General features: G+C 40.0%; 1 protein-coding gene across 3 annotated transcripts in view; it reads right to left on the bottom strand.

The window, feature by feature from the left end:
• The window catches only part of prkg1b (protein kinase cGMP-dependent 1b), a 127,016-nt gene that overhangs the window by 59,172 nt on the left and 43,481 nt on the right, over positions 1 to 24,363 (bottom strand). The gene's annotated exons all lie outside the window — the stretch shown is intronic.

Below are 24,363 nucleotides of genomic sequence, written 5' to 3'. Positions count from 1 at the left end.
TTGCAAGTAAAGAAGTTAGAATAGCTTAAATTATGTAATTTGACCACTTATTTTCACCAAAACTTTGAAATTAAAATTAAGTTGTTTCAACTTAATTAAGCTCTTAGAGGTTAAGTCAAATCATGTTGGTTGTACTAAACAAATTGGGTTAGTCTAACTATAAAAGCTTCTTGATATCTACTTAATAATGACTGAGTTGAAGCTACTTAAAAAGATGCATGCAAATTGTTACCTTAATTTTTTTAAGTTGAGCCGAGTTGATTTTTTAGAATGTAAAGCATTACAACAGTTTGGAATGTCCTGGGAAAGAAAGACTGCAGGTGGACATTGAAAAAGTCTTCCAAGAAAAACGACAGCAGTTGATGACAGAAACGTTGTAAGAGCTGTGAAGAAAAACTCAAAAACAGCAGTCAATGACATCACCAACAACCTCAACGGGGCAGGGGTGAAGGTTTCACAATCTTGTGTTAAAAGTAAACCCTGAGAGCAGAAATATAGAGAACATAACAACAAGAGCAAACATCTCATTATTGGTACAATTCAGCTGGCCGGTTGAAATGGACTCGCTAATCTTGAGAGTAGAATGAATTCTAGAATGAATGAAAGCAGCAAGACAATGACATAAAACACAATGCAAACACAACAAAGGCCTTCATCAAGGTGAGAAAAGTGGAATGTTTCTGACTGGTCAATTCAATCAACAGACCTTGACCCATTTGAGCATAAAACAAACAACACCTTAATGAGCCTGTGGTCAACGGCTCGAAAAGTATCACAAGACATTCATCACTGTAATTTGTGATGCAATTTGTTGTCAGTGAGTCAACATAATGCACCTAATGCAAGCAAGAGATATGCATCCAATTATTAAGAGGTCCTTTAATTTACTCCAAGACTTCCTGTTACAATAAGAGTAGTTTGTAATAATGTAAATTCTTTAACGCATCTAGATATAAATATATATAAGCTGAAAAAACTCATCAAATTATATTCATCGTTTGAGCTCCAACATATAAATTATTAAAAAATCAAAAAGTATGTTCCAATATTTTTTATGGTTAGCCTTAGAATGATATATTTACGTTCAATGACAGGACAAGAGCACGTTCTCTTACCTCCGTGAAGTTGGCACCCCATAAAAGGAAATAATCACCAAAACTATGCCATTCGTTTGTGCTTCGTTTGTGCTGATTTGTGCCGCAAAAATGAACGTTTGTGCTGGTTTGGTATTTGGGATATTAAACATTATTTTTTTGACCGTGTGACGTCACTTTCCACCCCACATCGCTCAAAACCGGCTTAGTTCATTTGTACTCGATTTGTGCCGGTTTGTGAGAGATTTGGACGGCACAGGGTGGAGAGTGACGTCACAGCTCTAAATTGTTTTTGTTATTTCTAAGAAGGGGAAATATACTTGATGTTCATTTCAACGGCACAAACAGGCACAAATCGAGCACAAACGAATGACACCAGTTTTGTGTGATTTAGACGAACTGGGGTGGAGAGTGACGTCACAGTTCCCGAAAATATTTTGGTTATGTCTCAGGAAGGAAAACAGATACAGTGTTTGTTTTAACGGTACAAATGGGCACAAATCGAGCACAAACGAATTAAGCCGGTTTTGAGCGATTTGGGCGATGTGGGGTGGAAAGTGACGTCACACGGTAAAAAAAATAATGTTTAATATCTCAAACACCAAACCAGCACAAACATTCGTTTTTGCGGCACAAATGGCATAGTTTTGGTGATTATTTCCTTTTACGGGGTGCCAACTTCACGGAGGTCGTTCTCTTATCTATCATTAACTACAGTATGTTACTGTTTATTGAAAGAGGAAGCATGAGGTAATCAATTTACAATGTGCAGCGTTAGAAGAAGCTTCAGAATTTGGGGTCAGGGCAAAGATCCAGTGATGATTTAACATCTCTGAAGCGAAGAGGGTTAAAGGGCTTTGCTCAAGGGCCAACAGTGGCACTTGGTGGAGCTAAGGCTTGAACCATGACCTTCTGATCAACAACCTTAACCACTTGAGCTAGTACTGCCCTGACTACAGGTGCACATTCTCCCTCTTTTCCAAATTTCTACACTAGCCCACTATAGATTATTAAATTGTGGCAAATGTTAGATGATACTTTTTAGCCTAGTCGATATGGGACAGGGCAGTTATACTGGAGCATTAACCTGCCCAATGGGCTAGTTGAAAATAAATACGCATTTGGAATCAATACTTTCATGCTTTTAGACTGAAAGCTTTGACAGTAAGCCTGGTAGACATTTACCTCAAACATTCCATGTCCCTTATCCCTCATGGAGTAAAACTGACAGTATACGTCAAGACACAATAGAACAAAATGGAAGCAAACCACCACAAAACGCTCTTAAAGTATACTCTGAAAGAACTGGGTTCTTTCTGAAACACTCTGTACCCTCTCAGGGGAGCAGAATGGATTGAGAAGCTGTATGTAAAGTGGTTGCTGTGAACTGCTTCCAGGAGTAAAATGTTTTGTCTGTTGGTTGGTAGAATGGTGTGTGTACAGGATGCTGTTTGATCATACAATATTAGACCTGTTTGTTACTGTACAAATGTATGATGTATATGAATAAGCATCAGTGAACTAGTTTACTTATAATAAAAGTGTTATTATTGATAATAAATTTTATTGTCTGAGACAATTTTAGAACCTTGGTGCAAGTACTTGATCCAGTGCCTCCTATGTGGGTGGTCAAGCCAAAAGTCAAGCCAAAAGTCCAGGGAATGGAGTGTGCTTCAAGCTGGATAAATGTGGTTAATCTGTTGTTGTGTGTTGTACAGTGTTTTGTGAGTTAGGGTTAGGGTTAGGATTATAGGGGAAGTTGAGCTGATCCAGCTTCAACCTTGTGGACCTTCGGTTCTGCAGCAAGGGCTTCCCTTCTCACATCAGGACACCACTAATCTATAATAATCACTTCCTGGTAAATTCCTTGCTCTTAAGCAGCTTCATTATCATAGCCAAGTCTTGCCATGAATATGAATAAAGGGCCATTTTCATTTTAAATTGTTCTTTAGCATTGTCTGTTTTAACATTTGTGTTAAATTTGTCTTCCAGGATCTGTAACAAACCCTCACTCCACCTCTGAGTCATGCCTAGCAGTAGCCCCCCATGGTCAGTTATTTGGAGCTCACACATAATAGCCCAAGGCAATGTCAGTACTGTACCAGGAGTTGTCTCTCACCCCTGAGGGTAGATCAACACCCCAGGTGTAAATACACAGAAGACATGTGTCCTGTTTTCAGTATATGCAGTACATAGTAGTGGGACATTGTGTATTTTCAGTATCGGACTTTAGCTTAGCTGTTTGTGTTAGATTATTTAATAAAGACGAGAACGGATATGAAGAAATAGCTGGTATGTATAAAGAAATAAGAAGATATAAAGAAATAGGTGGTATGATTAAGTTTTTTTAGATCTTATTACGAGGGCCAACACACATTGATAGAACTGGGACTTAAACTGTGGCTTCATGCAGTGACCATGGACACGTGGTGTGTGCTGATAGATTGTCCGTAGTGTGTGAACGGGTGAGTGCGTGTGTGCATGTAAAAATGCACCTTGCCATGGGTTGGTACCTCATCCAGGGTGTTCCCAAGCCTTTCCTAAGACTTCAGGCTCCCAGTAACACTGTGTGGTATGAGCATAAGTGAAAATAGATGGATGGATAGATGGATGGATGGATTAACCTGAAGATTTCAGAGGATGCTCCTCTGCCACATGCTTAGAATTGTTGATCTTTCCACCTATTCAGAATATATTTTAGTTTAGCGTTGGCCTAAATATGGCGCTAAAAGCATTTAAAGTCATACAACTGAATTGGAATATTGAGAAGTCTGTACCACTCCAAATGCTGCTTGATTTATGTAAAAGGGTAAAATGCATCTGCACTGCTCACAGTAATAAAAAATCCCTGCTTACACAAGAACTCAAGAGTGTATACTGAAGAGTTCACCATGACATAAGCCATGTCCAAGGAATGTTTACCGAGGAGATTTCAAGTGGAATACGATACCGAAAATATCACAGCACATACCAGTTGTTGAAAAATGGCAAGCCCGGGCATTCAGGAAAAGCAAATTACAAATCTGGGTTATTCTGGGCTATTTCTTGGTCCCATGAGCTGCTGATATACATAATACATTATGCATTGCTTTTTCAGAGAAGAAAAAACTTCCTATTGACTTTCACAAAAACAGATTTTTTATATTTGACGTATACCTTTAAACTTAATGCACTGATCAGAGGCAAGTCGTTGCTGTAACTATAGCAACATGCAGGTATGTGGATGGAAGCAGTGATGAAAACTAGTGCAACACCATCAGATAACTACACTTCTAGCACAGAGAACAGACCTCAAACCTCCTGCTAACCACATAGAGGAGTAACTGTTCTCCATTTACCTTTGCAGAAAGCGGGGATGCCGCAGGAAATTCGAGTCAAGACCAAAATATTACTAATGTGAGATGGGAAAGGAGTGTTAGTTATTATCGGGGTGGTTCACATCACCTATAGTCAATTGTCAGTCATTCCATATTTATATCTAGGAATGGATTATATCTGGATTGATATATTCCCCTGGTCGCTGGCTACCTTCAAATGACGGGTGACGGCCTACTGCTTCCTGAAACACTTAAACTAGTTCTTATTTCCCCTGTTTGTTTTATGTGTTTGTTTTTATTGTGCTATAATTCCTCTCGACAGAGTTTTTCAGCTGATGGCATCCCAAGACTGTGACCAAGATAACCAGTGTTGATGTTTCATTGATGGGGACTTTTAAAGCACTTTTGTATGTCGCTTTGAATAAGGGCATCTGCCAAATGACATTAATGTAAATGTAAATGTATATAATATGAGGTCAAGAGGTCACGTAACATTGTATGGACACAATGTTTTTCACATGTGCTTGTTGAACATCTGATTTCAGAATTGCTGCTATAATACACTTCACTCTTTATGAAAGGCTTCCATTAGATTTTATGTTAAATGTGATTGTGGGGATTTGTGATCATTCTTCAGTTACGAGAGCTGAAGTGAGATCAGGAACTGATGTTGGCCGAGTAGGAATGGGATTCAGTCAACATTCCAGTTCATAACACGCAACACACATTGTTTCATGGGGTTGAGGTCACGACTCAGTTCAGGCCGCTTGAGGTCTTCTAGACCTACCTTGTCACACCATGCTTTCATAAAGCTTGCTTTGGGCACAGGGTATTGTCATGCTCAGGGGTCAGGGGTCCACAAACCTTTGGTTATAATAGTGACAAGGATATTCAAATGTTCCTATTCAAAATGCTAAAATCTTGGCAGGTCAGCCTCAGACCTCTGTTAAACATATCAATTTAAAATAAAGATGTTCTCTCCACTCAAATATCTTTTGTCCACCACACCAGCAATGATTTTTTTTTTGGAAAAGTATAAACAAAACAGCCATAAATTCCCCAGGAATCTGTATACAGACTTGAGTTATTACATTGCATTAGCGACTGTTTTAGCCTTAGTCGTTTATTCTTTCAGGAAACTAGCGTATGCTGCTTGTCTGGTAGACTAGATAACACGTTTATGCTATGACCCTGATATGTTCATACATACCACTCATAAATAACAGCATTTTACCATATGACTAAATCAGATGGAATATGAAGCCCCTGTTGTAAGGCTCTTAGAGGCATACATGTTAAAGAGATCTTAAAAATAAATGCCTAAATTCCCAACCCACGCTACAAAAAGTCACAAAATTTTATTTGCTACCCTTCATTTGGACCTTAACACCTAAACCCCATCTGCTTATGTTTAAACCAGCAGAGAAAACCTCCTGTAATTCGTAAAAAAAATCTCCTATGTCTGAATCTCTCTAAGCATCTAACCTGTTAACAAAAGGGGAAACAGACCACTTTACACAGCACTCTTCACATCCAGCTGAGATAAAGTAGCTTCGTTATGCAATGCTGTGTGCATATACTGAATATATTGTACCACATCCCAGACATTAGAGCTGTGGGAAAGCAAGCTTGTTGAAACTGTAGCAACTGTCAGCACCTGATGACAGGCACGGGAAACAGAAGGGGTAATTATGTGAGAGCTGCCACTACTGGCACTGTTACACATATCTAATAAAGGAGCGAGTGCACCCCTGAACATCTATAGACCAGAGGGCTCGCCTGCCGCACCGAGATAATTACAAGCGGCACACTTTTACACAGAGCAGTCGGAGTACCAAACAAACCAAACACAGCCTGTATTATTAAAGCTGATAAATTTCAAAAGTCTTATAGGAAAATAACTCATATAACTCAGCAGCTTCCCTTGATATTAGCTCTGAAAGATGGGAAGTGTGAAAAAGGTCCATTGTTAAAAGAACATATCTAAAATGTGGCTTTGTAAGAGGAAGTTATCTGTTTCCAACATTGCCATACTAATGTAAGGGAAGTGTAAAAAAAAAGCACAATGGTTCGAAATGCTGTGCATAGGATTTCCACCTGTTACATAGCACGTTTTTGTCTCTTCTGACAATCAGGACAGAAGAAATATTTATCAGGCAGCAATTCTCAGGCTCAGTTCACACTCGGGTCATTCCATGAAAAGCGAGTTGGCAGCAGGAGGATGAAGCCTTTTTATCTAGTGTGCCGAAGTATAGAGGAAGGTTTACAGAAAGCTAACCTCAATCAAACACAACAAAGGCTAATTCACTGAGGGCTGTAGTTGTGCAGGGCCTAATAATATAGCTCCATTTGTACATCTACATTTGGTAATTTGGTTCTTATCAAGAGCCACTTACAGGATGTGCGACGAGCCGAAAGTACAACAATGCAAACACTTGGAAAATTTGAATGTATTCATGGAATGAAAAGATTAATAGTAGCACTAAAGGGATAAGAAAAAATACAATTTCTAGAGACCTGAGACCTAAGCATTTGCATAAAAGACAAAGTTCAGAAAACCAAGCATTTAATAAAAAAAAAAGAAAACAATCAAAAAGGTGACAAAGAAGAAGAATACAAAACAGCTCATATAGCCAACACACAGGACCATGCAGGTTCTTGCTTACCTCCTTCCTTCCACAAACATGCCAGTACGTGAATTGACTACTAGGACTGAGGTACACCCTCGACCCTGACCAGGATAGAGCTGTTACTGTAGGTGAATAAATGACTATAGACAGTTACTTGTATTATTTCCTACATGAGGACAATAGAAGGCTTCCTCACCAGCACCCCCCATTGTTCATATGGGAATCCCACTGTGTCCCCAAATGAATCTTACTGATGAGAACAGCTGAGAAGATCAGGGTCAGCAGCTACGTCCTAACCAGCATTGTGAAAGACCACTCCCAACCCTCTTACAGACTTCTCACTCTCCTGCTATCTGGTAGAAGGTACCTGAGCATCAGCATCACCAACATCAGATACTGCAAAAGCTTCTACCTTGACACATTCACCTTCCCAATAACCACAAACACCCATCGAACACTTTATACAACAGCAACCATGATCCAGCCATCATCGCACCTTGCACTTTCTGATGCTGCTTTAGGACACTAAGGAATTGTGTAATTGATCTTTACTTGAATTTTGAGTTAATTGTTAACGGACAATTGTTTACACAGGTTTGTCTGGTGTAGTTTGCAGGATTATGTAGTCCAGTGTACTGTGCTGATCGTTTGGTCTATTTTGCACATTGTGTTCAACTGTATACAAGTTCTATAGAATATGTATCAAGAATGTGTAGAAAAGTGCAGTCTTAACAACACTGGTAGGTTTAAATCACACTCGAGGATGTCTGGAAAGCATAGCAGACCCATGCCAATGTTTTTCAAAATTTGAAAACAACCTGCATACAACTTGACTACAAAGTAAATTGTATACATCGAGATGTATTCTTGGAAGTGGACAGAAACAGTGAGGTGTGTGTTGTTTATTCTTTTAGATACTGTAGATCTTTGTGAAAGAAACAGAAACATAAAGCCATTTGGAGTGGACCAGAAAGCACATTCCATCACTCAGGAAGGAGAATATTGGAGAACCGAGTTCTCACCTTATCAGCATGTTCTGATCTCAGAGAACAGCATGCCAGACAGCTTGATAGATCTGAGCTGGTGAGCAGGTGTGTAGTTCTGGACCAGGGTTCATGCATAATGGGATCCAAATCTACAAGGTTTTCCTGAACACAGTGCATCTGATGGAATAGAGGAGATATAGTATTTTTTTAGGGAGACCAAATGTAGAGAGTAGGAGTTATATGGTTTGAAGTGTATGATAAAATAGTCTAAAGATATTTCAGTTTCATAGTGTCACTATAAATGAACACTTAAAGATACAGTACATAAACCAGGTTAATGTATAATACAGAAAATGTATAAGAAATTCCTCATACAAAAAAACGTCTATATGCTTTTTTATATATAAAAGTGAAAAGGAAACAAAATGTCAAATATTCCAACTTCCCTTAGAAGAAATCCAGGGAAAGGGTTGTAAAAATTCCAGCCAGACACAAAAGGGATGTGACCCACTGGAGCAAGGAACTTGCTCAGGTAAGAATTAGGTAATAGGCAGAAATGGCTTCAATCTCAGCTTGAGACTTAGAAAGCAGTCAGGTTCGAGGTGTGCTGATGCGTATTTCTGGCCTGTACTATGCTAAGAAGATTTTTATTATGCTTGGTCTTATTATGCTTGGTCTTTCTTTCAAAGCCAAACCACCATTTTAATGGCGCCGGACCACTTTTGAGACCAACCCTTCCTGCCTTGCCTACCTTACAGCATTCAAAACAGTAAAAAGGTTTTGCCCTGATTTGATATAGTTCAGTGCAAAATGAGCATCAGACTGAGTGCAACAATTCACACTGCAAGTTTGATGGACAGTTCTGGAGAAACTGCTAGAAAACAGATAAGATAGAATGGAATAATTAACACAAACCTACAATATCTGTTCATGAATGAGTTGAAAGCAATTGAGAGCCAGTCAAGAAATTGGTCGATTTCTCCACAATTCAGTCTCCCTGCTTACACAGTTCCAGAGTGAACTCTTATAAAAAGGTCTTACAGCAGAGATCCCCAGGAGTTTGTTGCTTTTTTGCAGTACTACTCTAGCCATTGTTGTTAGCCTCAAATACGGTCTACTCCGCTGACTGAATCACAAAAAGTTACAAAAGCATTTCAGTCCGAGGTTGGTAGTGTGGAAGATTTAATGTTAAACGTTGATTCATCTCAAACAGCTGGGAAAAATGCCTTTAACAAAAGAGTAAATTGCCTACTAGTCCAATAACATACTGGCTATTCAACATTCAGTTTAAAAATGATGCTGGGATAAAATATAAATCTAACCATACTAGACTACTAACCACCTCTCTCTTCAAGGATACCTGCTGATACCGACGTTGTGTCCGGATTTTTGGCCATGTGCTACTGTTTATGTTCCGTGTCACGTGTCTGCTCCGCCCTTGTTTACTCCTCCCCATCTTTGCACACCTGTTCCCTATGTATTAATCGTCATGTCTATTTAAAGGTAGGGTCTCCGACATTTGAGAAATGCTTCTGAAAACTGCGTTAGGCCACCAAACAAAACAAAAATCAAAACAAACGTGTAGCCAATGAGCAGAAAGGGGCGGGTCTTGTCAATATGGGCGGAGAGAGTGTTCAGTGCGCATGTGTGCATGTGCGCATATTCACAGTTTGGAGTTTCCAAAGCCAGACTCAGTTTTCTGAGTCTAATTTTCTAATTTTCGTCTTTCGTGTTCCTTTTTCGTGTATTTCAGTTATTAAACCCTATTTATTTGTAGCTATCCTGGATCTGGGTCTGTCTTCCTCCTCCCGGTGTGACACATTGTTGATGATTCGTTGACGTTCTGCAGTTCATTGACAAATATCCATCCAATACTATGAATATAAACCTTTTGACTGGGAACAGTTGTCAACCAAAGACTTCAAAAGATTCAGGACAGGAAGAAAATCCATTCCGTGTTAAATTTCACCATTCAGAGTAGCTCAATCGTTGACTTGCAAGGGCAAATTTATCACCTCATTGATGGAGCATTTCTACAGTAGAAAGCAACAAATCTGCCAGCGGAAAACAACAGTATAAATGACATTACCCCACTTTTGTAAATGGCAAAAACATCTGACGATATTTAAATGGTTCTAATATTCATGTACTGTACAATATAATTGATCATACCCTTCCCAAAATGTTCACCATTTAAATTGCACATTGATTGTGGTGCTCAAAAACAGATTTAAATGGAAGTCAAATAAAAAGTTCTAAAAATTAGTAAAAACATTTAATAAATTGGCCTGACATTTCAGATACCCATTAAACAAGATACTGAATAACCAGTTTGCAGGTTAGTTTCAGAGTAACAGAATGTCAAGGTTACCAATCTTGAGTTTTTCTAATCGGAAAACTGAGTATTTTGGTGAATCTCAGCATTATTTTCTTCATCTTTAGGCTCATCCTGATCGGGGGGTCATGGTGGATCCACTGCTCTAACAAGGCAGGAACACATCCTCAATGGGATATTTATTCACACCTAAAGTTCATTTAGTGGAGTCAGTCCACCAGTTTTAGAAGGTGAGAGGATAACAGAGAATCCAAGGGAAACCCATGCCAACATGTGGAGAACATGCAAAGCTCAGCATAGTCTGTGACCTGAGTTCAGGACCAAACTGGGGACCCCAATTGGCAACGCTGCCTCATTCCACCAATAACAAATGTGCCGAAGTTAATTACGTTTTCAAGTCATTCAAAAGAGAAACAAGTCAAAGACCCATTCTGGAACCTTTAGAGTTAAACTATCCTGAACAGGAACACCCTGAACTCTCATGTGTACTGTATTTGGCTAACCTGGCCACCCTTATTAACAATAACCTAATTTTTGTGTTGTGTTTCCATGGTACTGCAGGAATCTGAGGAACAAGTCAATTGGTGAATCTCTAATATCCCACCAGTTTAAAAGATCAATACAGCAAACATGGAGCAAATCGAGACTGAACGTATATTATTTATTATTATTTATTATTATATGTATAATATTTATTGCTTGTGCTTTGTGAACACTGTAATTTATTTTACCCAATGCACAGGGACCAACAATAATTTGTAGATCTCTATTTTCTACCTCCTGTGAGTGATATGAACTTATAAGCATGTTGTAAATGATATGGCATTTTTTGAACTAAACATTTATGGAATTGTTTTGCTTTTCTGGTTGTAGCACAATGTCGCTAACATAAAAACCTCCAGATTATTTCTAATCTATTATATGCACAGGTCTATGAAGACTCTGTAAGAGGATACTTCACAAGTAGCATGGATTTATGATATCGCAAATCAAAGATCAGACACACTTTTAAGTGAGTCCTTTATCAAATCTCTTGAAATGTTCTAGCTGTGGCGCAGTGAAGTAAACCCGATGCTTAACGAAATATTTAAAGAAGGCTCTTATGTGATCAAAGTGCATCGCCATATGAAAGGTGTGTGGGATATCGGCCCCTAGTTAGTTTGCTTCAGACAGAGATTTATACAGAGATAAAATGAAAATAGTCACGCCAAGAGCCGAGCAGGACATCTCATTACCGTAAAGTGAGCTCTGAGGAAAAAATAGGCATGGGTAGCAACAAATGAAGTCTGAGAAAAACTTCAGACATGATATATAACAGCAATGCAATGGGGAACCTAATGCCAGGGTCATTTAAGATACAGAGCAAAGGATGAGACTGCTGCCAGTGGATTCATAATGAGGCTGTAGCCTTAAAAATAACTGTAAAACCAAACATCGGCTTCATACCAATTACAGAGAAAGCTTGTGGCAGGAGGGACAAAAATAAGCAGAATTATAAAAGCCATAGTTCAGAGACACCAGCCAGGCACGACTCCAACAATCGCAGCCAAGCACCAGTAAAGGCAAAGAATGCAGGGTTCTTTCCTCTTTTCTAGACGGTTCACTCGTAAATTAAGCATCTGGCAATGTTTTCAGAAATAAAAGTAGTGTTAACAACCTATTATTTACTGTAATAGTTTCACTCCATGTTTGTGTGTAAGAGGAGCGGGGATACACACTCTCCCTAGAGAATGACAAAATCCTCCGGTCTCTATGGCAACGAGGCACTCGCAGCACTTAACACATGAACGGGCAGCTGGCGATGCATCTCTTTGTCTCTCTAAACTTTGGCTGTTAATGCCTCAAATGTAGCCCAGGAAGAGTGGAAATCTAAGGATGTGGCTTTGTGCGGCTCAGCGGCGTTAAGTCTCTCCTCCATCCCTCACTCCTAATGAGCGAGAAGACAGCGAGATGGGAGGAAGAAGGCCGGTAATCACTACCCTCGCAATTCTACCTGTGCAATTCATTATGACAAAACAATCACTTGTTTAATGTATTGGAATTGCATGCTGGGTGCAGCAAGCTGCACAATCCCTTAAACATTTTATTACCAAGCTCTCAGCAGTGCACAAAGAAAGATGGCTTCACAGAAGTAAAATTCATTATAACCGTTTATGTAGAATGCAGCACAAATCTGAACAAACTGGTTCTAAAGTATGTCATGGAGCTTGTCACAGCATCGCTGCACGTTTTTGTGCTTTATGTGTGTTAGAATACTGTGTAGATGAATATAGTCAGCAATGTGTCACCTGTTGATGTCATTAAATCCTCTCTCTCTCTCTCTCTCTCTCTCTCTCTCTCTCTCTCTCTCTCCCTAAATTAGCCATGCCTACTCACTGATCTATCTCATCAGTGTATTGATTGCATACACCTGTGGCTCATTTGGTTTTAATCACATTCTCTCTGTATTTGTGTTGCCCATTGTTTAGGAGGCTTTAACACAGTTTAGTCCAAAAAAGAGCATGAAAAGTTGTGAATGTGAAAGTTGTCATATGGACCAGGAAGGTCCCAAGCTCAAGACAGTTGCAATGTGTTACAAGTGTGTCGCGATTTCACGTGAACGCAACTCGTAACTGCACTTGTTCAGGACGTCATCCGATGATGACATCATTAGTTTCCATGGCACACAAGTAGCATGAGTGGCAAAGGAATGTTGAGTAACACAGAAGAAGTGAGGCGACTTACTGAGTATAATAGCAACAAAATAATAATAATACTAAAACAACTATGGTGAGTCGATGTGGTCGTGTTCTTCATGTGTGTTTGTGATGTAAAATGAATACAAATGCACCAAGGTTCCAGAGCAGTGCTGCAGGGGGTTCCAGAAATCATTCAGCATTAAATCATTCGCACTTGTTGTATTTCTGTGTTGTTTTCATCAGCGTTTTCATTTGCGACTTGCTTTGGTTTTGAACTTTCCTGCTCCACACTGAATGTTTAGATTGTTTATCCTTGTTCGTTTGCAGACACTCCGATCTAGAACCGTGCACTCGTTCCTGCTACTTCACGGTTAATCAATCTGCCAAAGTGAATGTTTTGTTGATTAATCATGGGTGGAAATTTGTCTGAAGAGACGTAACTCAAACATCATAATAAAGAAGGTTTAAAGAAGATAATCAAAAATAAAGTAGCGCTGACAGTCTTCCAAAACTGGCTAACAAGCCGCTTGGAGATGTCGCTGAGACGTAAATTGCACACACGTTTTGTTGACATGAGCTAAATGTCAACAGAGATAAAGGGTAAAAGACTTCTCGCTCGAGGTCTCACACGGCACAAGGAGAAGAACCGAAAGACGAGAATACTGGCAAGAAATATTATTACAGATGAGAGGTTCAACTTAACAATTTCAACAATTTCATAGGATTCCATAAAAGAAGAAATGTCACGTTGATACGGGAAGATAATCAGATCTACAGAGTTTCATTCTTAAGTCTCATTCTTAGTCTTAGTCCAGTTTTTTATTGATAAAAAATTCACACATCTATAAAACAAGTTACAGTAATTTAATTCTCACTTGCATTAAATAAGTTATAAGTGCCATAATTCCCGATAAGGTTGAAGTTGAATCGTGTGGTGTTTTCAGTATGCAAGTGAATCACTAGTGGTTTATTAACAGAGATGGGGGACTCAAGTAATATGACTTGACTCGAGTCAGACTTAAGTCGCAAATTTGAGACTTGAGACTTACTTGACAAATATTACAAAAACTCGACTTGACATTCATGACTTGAGACTTACTTGTGACTTACACATGTGTTACTTACTCCCACCTCTGACAATTAACGAATAAAGCATTTCAATTAAATCACAGCTGACACTTTAGAAAAAAGTGCACACCGTACCATCCTTTCATATACTGTCATATTCTATATTACACCTTAATGTAAGCTTAGTAATTGTGTATAATGTATAAACTCGATGCTTCCCTGTATACGAGACAGTACATGCTTCAGCTTGTGTAATGGTAAACATGTAGTCCAATGATTTATAATTAAATCAATTGTTTTCCTTATCGGTTTTTACTCATTTATGGAAAAAGCAAACTGTATCGTTTTCTTTTGTTATGTCTGGAATTGAAAGCTAGTTTTATCTCTCTGACAATATTTTTTGTATTATTTCACCATCGTTCACTTCAAAGCCCTTTTTTTCCCCAGTAGCAACCTTCCTTTTCTAAATATTTCAATAGATTTGCACCAAAACATCAACGTGGTGTTTAGACTCTTTGATTTATTTCATGCTCCGTGTTTCCCACTGGCACGAGAGACTGATGCTTTAACTTGTGTTTTGGCAAAGAAAAGAAAAATACATCTCTTTGCCTGTGATCATTTCTACAACCCAGACAAAATACATATGCCTGGGATAAATAATAGAGCGGTTAAACTGAATGTTTATGAAAATAAATCCTGTCTTTGTTCTTGAATGGAAGCTGAATGGATAAGAAAAGATTTTTTTGGCCAGATCCTGGATCTGTTTTGTGAGACGCTATCCTGGCTGTAGGCATTTTAGTTAATGAGTCCAGTAAATAGTTTCCCAGCAGTGTTTAATGCCCAGTATACATCACATAAACCCCAAAAAGTGATTACAGCATCACTTGCAGATTGTTCTGTAATCTCTTCTCTATGTTAGATTACATGATGAATGTAATACTTCTAACTGTAGATTAAATTACATTAGAATCTGTTTGCGGCATCAATCGACACGATTCGTCCGGAACAGAAATATTATAAAAAGTGAACTTTATTACAGGAGCATGTTTATTTACATTATTATAACTATCACTGTTTGTAGCTAGCCAGCAATTTTACATGCAAACCTGCTCACAGGCATCGAAGGTCTGACATTTTAATCTGAAATTCCTGACATGACTAGAACGCCGTTTTTGTTGCTGTCTGTGGCTGAAGTGTAAGTATTTTACAGTGTAGTTCAGTTTTAATGTGAAGGCAAAATCAAGCCCAAAAAAAAAAATTTGCACAGCTGGCTTTAATATCTGGCTAAAGTGATGGTTTCAAATATAAACTAAACAGATGTTATGACAGTAACAGTGTACACATCCACTGCCACACTTCTCACCCTGTAAATATACATCTCCTTTGGCAGACTTTACAACACAAGACAGAAGACCAAAGGGTACCAACATTCAGAAGCGACGGAGTCCCAAAAATCACCCAGGCTTGTGTTTTTTTTTTGGCTAAACTCCATCAACCCACATGCTGAGATACAAACCATATACGGGAAAAGCTTCGAGGATTTCAACAAGCAAACAACAGAACAGATGTGTAGTGTTTTCAGATTGATCTTAATCCTGAAAGAAAACTAGATCCATTTTTTAAATAGAATTAACTAAATAGAATTAAATCCATTTACTCCAAACAACTGACTCCCAATAATAATAATAAAGATTACAAGCAAACGTCGACCGTGCTATGAGCGAATTCTAATAAATAACTGCATTAATCACATTAAACACATGTAAACTTGAAGAAACAAAAAATATGCAAATTTGTATTTTTCCTGATGTAATTGTTCTCTGAAACTAAGGCGAGTTCTGGTGTCAAGGAAACAGAGGACTGCAAGTGAAACTCTGCTTAGGTAAGGAAGATGTTAAAATATGAATAAATGAATTAAACAGTGTAGACATGAGTGGGCTGTGTGTTAATAAGGTAGACGTGAAGAAAACCCTTGTCGAAAGGTCTGTTTAATGCTGCCGGCATTGAAAGAGAGTGTAAAGTGTTCGGGAGAAGAATGTAAAAGGTGAGAGCGATTGTGCCATGAATATTTAATATAAAACCAGCTTTCCTATCATATTCAGAATTTTACATGTTTGAAACTTTAGTATTTATTTTTAGATTATTATGTGTGTGGGATTGTTTCTTATTTAATCAATAAAATCTGATGTTTTCATATGAACAGGTATGTTTTTGCACTTGGTTTTTATTTTTTTTTTTATGCTAACCACATATTAGCTTCTTTTTCTTCTTCTTCCTCCACTCTCATCTTTTCCCGTTAGGGGTCATGTCACGATGCAGGACAAAGGCGAGTGAGGATCCAAGTGCAGATTTTAGAGTTTTAATCGTCCAACACACAAATGCAGCTGAACAGACAGGCAGACAGAAACAAGGCAACAAACAGGGCTAACAGGAAACGGGAACAGGCACACCAACATCCAACATGCAATAACGACCAACACCAGGGAAGTGAACAAACAGAGTATATATAGCTGACAGGAACCAATGACAAAGCAGAGACAGAGACAAAGACAACACACCTGAGGAGATGAATGAGTACAATTAATGTCCATGGAAACCAAAGAGTGGGCGGAGCAAACAATTAGCCACAGGGAAAGACAGCAGACAGAAACAGGACAGAAACACAGACAGACTCATTACAGAGCCCCCCCCAGGAGTGGATTCCAGACACTCCAACCCAGAACCGGAGGGTGGTGGAGCGGAGGCGGAACAGGGGGCGGGAAGGCGGGCCAGGTCCATGTGGCGGCAGAGGGCAGGGCAGAGCCGGCGAAGCTGGAGGCCAGGGCGGAGCCGGCAGAGCAGGAGGCCAGGGCGGAGCCGGCAGAGCAGGAGGCCAGGGCGGAGCCGGCAGAGCCAGCGACCAGAGCGGGACTGGAGACCAGGGTGGTGCTGCAGGCAGAGCCAGCGACCAGAGCGGGACTGGAGACCAGGGTGGCGCCGCAGGCAGAGTCAGCGACCAGAGCGGGACTGGAGACCAGGGTGGTGCCGCAGGCAGAGTCAGCAACCAGAGCAGGACTGGAGGCCAGGGTGGTGCCGCATGCAGAGCCAGCGACCAGAGCAGGACCGGAGGCCAGGGTGGCACCGCAGGCAGAGCCAGCGACCAGAGCAGGACTGGAGGCCAGGGTGGTGCCGCAGGCAGAGCCAGTGACCAGAGCAGAGTTGGCGGCCAGGGTGGTGCTGGAGGCGCTTTGAACCTATAAGGATGGACAGGAGAGGAAGAGACTGACAGAGACAGGGAGGCAAAACTGGGGACTGATAGAGCAGATAGGCAGAGCCATTCGGTATCAAGCCCTTCAGGCAGGACAGAGAGTCTACGGGGCTTGGGCGCAACCATACTCGCTGGTTCTGTTGACCCGGTCGGTTCCGTTGACCCGGTTGGTCCGGCTGGCTCGGTTGACCCGGTCGGTTCCGTCGACCCGATCAGCAGGTTCGGGTGCTTCAGCAGGTTCGGGCGCTTCGGCAGGTTCGGGCGCTTCGGCAGGTTCGGGCGCGTCGGTGGGTTCAGGTGCGTCGGCGGGTTCGGATGCTTCAGGTGCCTTAGGTGCTCCAGCCGGTGCCGTAGGGATGCCGGTGTCCGACTCTGTCCTGTGCACGGTTAGGGAGGACCCGCCCAGGAGCAACGCTACGTTGGCCAGGTCCGTGAAAGGCCCTACCTCTCGGCCCAATGGCACTAGGTAGCGCAGCCCGTCCTCCAGTCCATGCCGGAACAGGTCCTTAAGGTCCCTCTCCCCAAAATCCACCTGATTGGACAAGTCCAGGAACACCTCTACATATTCCTCCAGTGGGGAATCCCCCTGACATAAACAGAACAAAATCTCTGCTGGATCCATGTGGTTGGTCGTTCTGTCACGATGCAGGACAAAGGCGAGTGAGGATCCAAGTGCAGATTTTAGAGTTTTAATCGTCCAACACACAAATGCAGCTGAACAGACAGGCAGACAGAAACAAGGCAACAAACAGGGCTAACAGGAAACGGGAACAGGCACACCAACATCCAACATGCAATAACGACCAACACCAGGGAAGTGAACAAACAGAGTATATATAGCTGACAGGAACCAATGACAAAGCAGAGACGATCAAGAGACAAAGACAACACACCTGAGGAGATGAATGAGTACAATTAATGTCCATGGAAACCAAAGAGTGGGCGGAGCAAACAATTAGCCACAGGGAAAGACAGCAGACAGAAAAAGGACAGAAACACAGACAGACTCATTACAGGTCACCACAGCGAATCATCAGTTTCCACCTAACTCTATCCTCGTCATTGTCTACTCTCACACCAATTACCTTCATGTCCTCATTTAACACATCCATATATCCTCTTTGTCCTTCCTCTTGACCTCTTACCTACAGCTCCATCTCCAACATCCTTCTACCAATATAACCATCTCCCTCCTCTGTACATGTCCAAACCATCTCAATCTAGTCTCTCTGTCCTTGTCCCCAAAACAGCCAACCTGAGCTGTCTCTAACCCCATATTAGCACTGGCGATTATCTATAGTGTTTTAAAAAGTGTATTTTACAGAAACACATCAGTATTAGACTAAAGAGATCTAGTCCCTTTGTATAAATATTACCCTGTAATTTGCATATTTTGGCAGAAATGTCTTATTTGATAAAATAATTGGGTGAAAGTTCGGATAAGCGGTAGAAAATGAGTGAGTGAGAGAGATTTGGGTGAAAGTTAACTGAACGAATAACGACACAAAAGAGAATTAGTAGGAATTAATAATAAATAAATTATTATTTGAAAAATAATGTTTATCTTCTATTAGGGAAAGGTTTTTAGTATAAAAAGACCATTTAATGGACAAATGGTATAAAGAGATTTACAAATATATTATAATAGTTTCCAAAAAAAATGAAAATACATACAGGTATATAAGAAATGTTCAAAAGAGATGAATTTAGAAAAGACAAAAGCTTTTAATTTGCTTATAATCCCACATACGTATCTAACCATATGGAGTTTAATGCAATTTACATTTTTACGTTTACATAACAAAGGTCTTCTCATGAATGTATGAGCAGTATTATATATCGGTGGTGTAACTATATGCCACTGAAGAAGCTTTATTATGACTGCCACTCATCCATGTCCTAGATTTATGCGATATAAATAATATAAATAAGTAGGAGAAATTCATATTTTCCAGTTCTCTGAATAAAACAATCAGGTACAGCGCAGCCCTGACAGAGGAAGTACGGCTCCGACAAATTTTACGGTCTGATATGTTAGTGTGATAAGCGTGTAATATTGAAATGAGAAGCTGTAATAGAAACTTTTCCACAGTCATTGATTTAAAATGCAGCTGGACAGTCAGACGATCGAAGATTCATGAAAGAACGGTAGGAATTAGTAAAAACCCAAAGGCTTATTATCAGAAAGTGTTTATTCTCTTTTAAGGAGTATGGCTTAGATAAGGAGCAATTTCACATAAAAATTGCAAGTTATCACAAGAAAAGTGAGTGAAAACAGGACTTAAAGGTGGGGTGCACGTTGTTTGAAAGCCAATGTTGACATTTGAAATTACCAAAACAAACACGCCCCTAACCCAAATGGGTGTCACCCCTATTTTGATAGCTCCGCCCCACACATACATATGTAACCCAGGTAATTACTATGGTGGAACCCGCTGGGGCAGCTGGGCAGAGGGGATATTTTTATCAATAAATGAACTCAATGAGTAATACTACAGTAATACAAATGTGTTTTTGTAGTACTGTGTGTTGTACCGTGAAAGGTTTAGCTCTGTTTCACGCGGAAGACGACGTTCAACACCTAGAACCCGAGGCAGAGGTAACGGCAGGTATCCGCCATGTCAATGTTTCAATCGCTTTCTGCTAATGTCACACATGTGCACTGAACACTCTCTCCACCGCACATTGACAAGACACGCCCCTTTCTGCTAATTGGCTACACGTTTGTTTTGTTTGTTGACCCGACTAAGTGAGGGTTATTAAAGTGACATTTATTTTAAGGAGATCCATGAACTGTACATAACCTGCCAATACAATGGCAGAGAGCAACTAGGATATTTAATGAAAACAAGACACATTCACATTTACACCATTTTGTAGAAGCCTTTATCCAGAGCGACTTAAATACTGTACAGCGATCTCATTTTATCTCATTTTATTCAACTTAGCATTTGAGGGATAAGGGCCTTGCTCAGGGGCTTAGCAGTGTCAAGTTAGTTTACAATAATCACTACATTCAGTAGTCCAACACCTTAAACACTAGGCTACAGCATCCCAACACACTGAAAATAAAATTGTACAGCAGTGTACAACTGGGAACACATCGAATACAAAGCGATGGCAAGAATGGGGCAGAAATATGACTAAAGCTAAAACAAAGCCACATGGTGAAACAGATCGATGCAAAAGAATTGATCAAATGCAAACTCTACATGTTACAATCGGAATTTGTGGCAGTTGTCAACCAGCCATCATTTCCAAGAAATCTTCTTACTGAGTTCTCACCTGAACATTCCTATTTCTAAATCACTTGTATACTGACGGCATGAGGAACCAGGATGCAATGCAATGTGTGATGCCATGAGGAACATTGGAATAGCTCAGTCTATGTCTGTGGTCTTTAGGGCCTAGCTGAAGGATGATAACTCACTTTCAAAAGTCTCTTAGTTTCAGCAGACCCTAGGGAACTACTGCTGCTGCTATAGCTACATGTAGTGGTCAGAATCCTTTGAAAGGAGGAGATAAAACAGACAGCAAGAATCAAGCTTCATACTAATGAATTCGGTGGTGCTTTCATTGCTAAAAGCCTCTTACTGAGTTCATCATGAGTATAAGAGCTATAATGTGGGATAATGATGTGCTAGCCATACAGAAGCGACTGGTGGTAGCCTAGCGGTCAGACTACTGATCGGAAGGTGGTGAGCCCGAATCCCAGCGCCACCAAGCTGCCACTGCGCAACCCATGAGAAACTTCCTTAACCCTCAGTTGCTTAGCTGTATAAATGTAAGTCACTCTGGATAAGGGTGCCTGCCAAATGCGGTAAAAGGGATAATGTCAGTTTCTCCTCTGTATGCCGTTAACCAGTCGTGAGCACCAATGAGCTAACGTACAGCACATATAGTGCTTTCCTCTTGATGCTGAGGAATAAGCAGCAGTTTGAAAAGTTCAACAGTTTTCTCACAGGAAGCCCATGCTAGATTTTAACCTTCTAGGTTGATAGTCATCAGTAGTTAATTGGGATTTGCAAATGTCACAATTGTAAGAAAATGGGATAAGAGCATCCTACTCTGTGGGATTAGATCATTCAGGCAGTGATGTCAACAGTTATGATAAAATGTCAGCAGTATAGAAAATATTAGGTAAACTGTATTTGTAGATAGACTGGACCTAAAAATGTAGCACACATTTCAGATTATTCACCTAGTGATATTACCAGAAGGCATGATAAGAAAGGGTAAGCGTTTTAGATGCAGGTAGGTAAAAAAAATCTATAATACACCAGAGGCTCCATCAGAGGTTTAAGTTCACTGAAGAAGTTCACTGGAGAAAGACCAGGAGATATATAGTGTATACTGTAAATGGAAATTCTCAAATGAAAATGAATGATCAAAAAATGTTAGGAAACATTCGTATACTTTTTGCGTCGAGTTACTTCACATGCAGGATTTCAGTAGTCAAGCGCTGGATTTTCCTCCAACATTCTTACCTATAGTTGTTGTGCTTTATTTTGCAGAAATTAGTAGTTTCACATCACATGATGAGTCCTGGCCCAAATCTGTGTAAAATCTGGGGTAATTTAGAAGAATTGAAAGCTTCTCTGAATGACGATTGATTTTTGTTTTAATATCCGTGATTGCAAAATAATACAATCCTGTAGGGACTCATAATATGGCAGCTTCACAGGCATTTAAGCGAACTTTAGGTTTCAGGCACCTGCTTCTTTAATAATATTGACAATAAAGTCGGGACAGTTCAATCTTTGAGTCGGTAAATAACCCTCCCTGAAAATAAAAAAAAAAAAAAAATCTGTTTTCAGATTGGATTTTTTTTGATGCAACAATTTACTGTATGTAATAAAATTATTCCCAGAGTATATTTTATTTAGATTTTATCCCAATCCCCAAACCCCTGATAATATATGATATCTCCTATCCAATTTGACATGGTTTCACTTTCAATCCCTTGCCTTCAGTCTATAAAAACCCTCCAGGAACTAAGCCTGGGACAACTGACAACAGTATTGACGTGCTGTCTGTGGTTCAGAGTGACAGAATTATACTGCTTCCTTTAAGCCTATTTTGGTCTTATACAAACCTGTGCTGTCTGACAACAAGAAAAATCTTCTCTTAGCTTCCCTGGTCTCCAAAGAGATAAGATTCATGAATGTCTTTGCTCAGAAAACATGAACAGAGCAAGTATTTAACAAGTGTCTCTCACTGCAACTGGCAGTGTTAAATGATCAGCTTCTTGTATTTTTTTTTACAAACTATTGGCTTTTCTAAGATAAAAATATGGACAGTGTCAGAAAAACAACACTTCCATGTTTTTGAGTAAGTTATTGAGGTCCTAGAGCATGTACAATACATGTAAGGCTTGTCCCCGAGGTATGGAGATGTGTTCCTTTGACACCGTCGTAACTAGAAAATAAGTCGAACCGTGGCCTAGTCGACCCAGGTGATCAGTTTGGGGTAGTTTGGTGTAATTTGGTAATAATTTAACAAACATTTGACTAATGCAATCTAATAAAAAGTTTGTTCAGTAAATAATTCTGTATGCTATAAAAACCTTAACAATGGTGGTGACACTAAAATGCTACAGTAAGTAACCTACATTGATGTATCGTATCGTATCGTATTCGCGCTCAGCGAGATTCTGTCTGACGTCTGTGTACTTGAACAACGTGAGGTGGTTGATGTTAACTCTAACACTGAGAACTGCACTGTGACTGCCGAGCGGGATTTAAAATACTTTTTACAATTTTTGTCGTATCGCTATCATAAATCACGTTATCTTTGAATTTGGTTCTTCCCCTTTTTGCATCAGTGACACTCAGGTGTGCACTTAAACTGGAATGAACCGGTTTAAATCCAATCCATCTGTGTTTTACAGTAGAAGAGATTAGACATGAGGAAAATCTGAGCTTTTGTATTGTAACATATTCACATGGTCAATATTTGCTTGCATTTAAATAAAGAGCGTGAACCTTGAATATTATATATTTGAAATATTAATCATTATTTAATTCCAGTTTAAACAATCTGATATTCAGTGCGGTATCAGACTTTTGGACTGAGTGAACATCTAATAACAGAAAAGGATTTCAACAAACACTTCAAAGCATGATTTACTGTATACAAAGATAGCTCATGCAGTGTGAATCGATTATAAATGATTCTTATAAATATCCTTCTTCTTGGTTTCTTTTTTAGGCAGTACAGAAAGCCAGATGTCCAGATATCATCTGGAAAATGTCGAGCTATGGCAAAACAGTCATTGGAAGCTCTCTCTCTCTCTCTCTCTCTCTCTCTCTCTCTCTCTCTCTCTCACTGTCTTTGTCTCTCTCTCTCTCTCTCTCTCTCTCTCTCTGTCTCTCTCCCTGTCTCTCTCTCTCTCGCTCTCTGTCTCTCTCCCCCCCTCTCTCTGTCTCTCTGTCTCTCTGTCTCTCTGTCTCTCTCTCTCTCTCTCTGTCTCACTCTCTCTCTGTCTCTCTCTCTCTCTCTCTGTCTTTGTCTCTCTCTCTCTCTCTCTCTGTCTCTCTCCCTGTCTCTCTCTCTCTTGCTCTCTGTCTCTCCCCCTCTCTCTCTGTCTCTCTGTCTCTCTCTCTCTCTCTCTCTCTCTCTCTCTCTCTGTCTCACTCTCTCTCTGTCTCTCTCTCTCTCGCTCTCTGTCCCCCCTCTCCTCCCCTCTCTCTCTGTCTCTCCCTCTCTCCCCGTCTCTCTCTCTGACCTGTGTGTGGGTCTGTGTCATGTAAGTTGTCTTGATTTTTTCCTTCTGTCCCTCTTGTGCATTGTGATTAGCTGACAGCATGTGTATATTTATTTATACACAGTAGGCACATTTCTGCTTTTTTAATGTCGCATTTTTTATTCTGAAATGCTAAAACAGCTTGGGGAAAACAGGATATAAAACCTTTGTCTCAGGGAGAGAGAGAGAGAGAGAGAGAGAGAGAGAGAGAGAGAGAGAGAGAGAGAGAGAGAGAGAGAGAGAGAGAGAGAGAGAAATTAATT

The sequence above is a fragment of the Tachysurus vachellii genome, chromosome 2 (genome assembly GCF_030014155.1).
Source record: "Tachysurus vachellii isolate PV-2020 chromosome 2, HZAU_Pvac_v1, whole genome shotgun sequence".
Taxonomy (NCBI): Eukaryota; Metazoa; Chordata; class Actinopteri; order Siluriformes; family Bagridae; genus Tachysurus; species Tachysurus vachellii.
The sequence above is the reverse complement of the archived record's forward strand: the minus strand, read 5'-3'. Positions and strand labels throughout refer to the sequence as shown.